The following is a 965-nucleotide window of genomic DNA, read 5'->3' on the forward strand; positions in this document are numbered from 1 at the left end:
TATCCTTAGTCAATTTAATATTACCAGAAACTAATAAGAAGTAAATGGCGTTGATGACCAATTGATGAAGTTTTACGCCGTTAAACAAAACAGAACAGAACAAACCGAACTGTAATGGGATACTTTATTATTCCATAAAGTTTCATTTCGGAAAATTTTAATCTTGGTAAATTTGATTTCTATGATAAGATAGTTTGAGTTTTCAATCAATTATCATAACTTATTGTTATAACATGGCTAACCATTTTAAGAATATTGTGAATAAAGCGTCAGATTAACGAATGCTCTTTATATATTTTTTTATTTTAACTCTTTCTATGTAAGTCTGAAGACGATGGGGAATGTAATCTAAAATGATATTTTATTTTTATTATTAATTTTCTTATGATGAGATTGATGATGTTGCCGACATAATGTCGCGAAGCAAAACCGAAAACCGTCTTGTGAATTTTGCGTATACTACTTATTATTATATAATATACAACATTACATTACATTTTATATATTATATATTATTATATTATACGTATATTACTTATTATTATTATTATTATAGGTATTTTTACAACCAGGCTGGTCCTCTTTATTTTCTTAAACCGAGAAATGTATGGAAATCATACCCTCCCTCGCTTATTATGGCCGTTTTGTCTTTAAGAAAACAAAGATAGGAATATCATGTGTTCAAAGAGCCTGGCGAAGATCGCTCCCGCCCACACCGCAGTTACACCTACAAGGTACAGAATGTAGTCATGGCATTACACCAACGCATAATAACTATAAGCATTATTTTTGTACATGTACAAATCTTACATAAGATAAGTACAGCGTTTAATTTGTACCCAGGACCGATTGACGGCTGATAAAACAGAATGAATAATTATCTACTACTGCCAAACTCTAATCTGAGCCCAGAAGCTAGGAACACAAAGAGAGCGTTAATAAAATTAAAACTAAAAGAAGAGGAA

Source organism: Halyomorpha halys, unplaced genomic scaffold, assembly GCF_000696795.3.
Source record: "Halyomorpha halys isolate HHAL.00 unplaced genomic scaffold, Hhal_1.1 Scaffold266.1, whole genome shotgun sequence".
NCBI classification, from domain to species: Eukaryota; Metazoa; Arthropoda; class Insecta; order Hemiptera; family Pentatomidae; genus Halyomorpha; species Halyomorpha halys.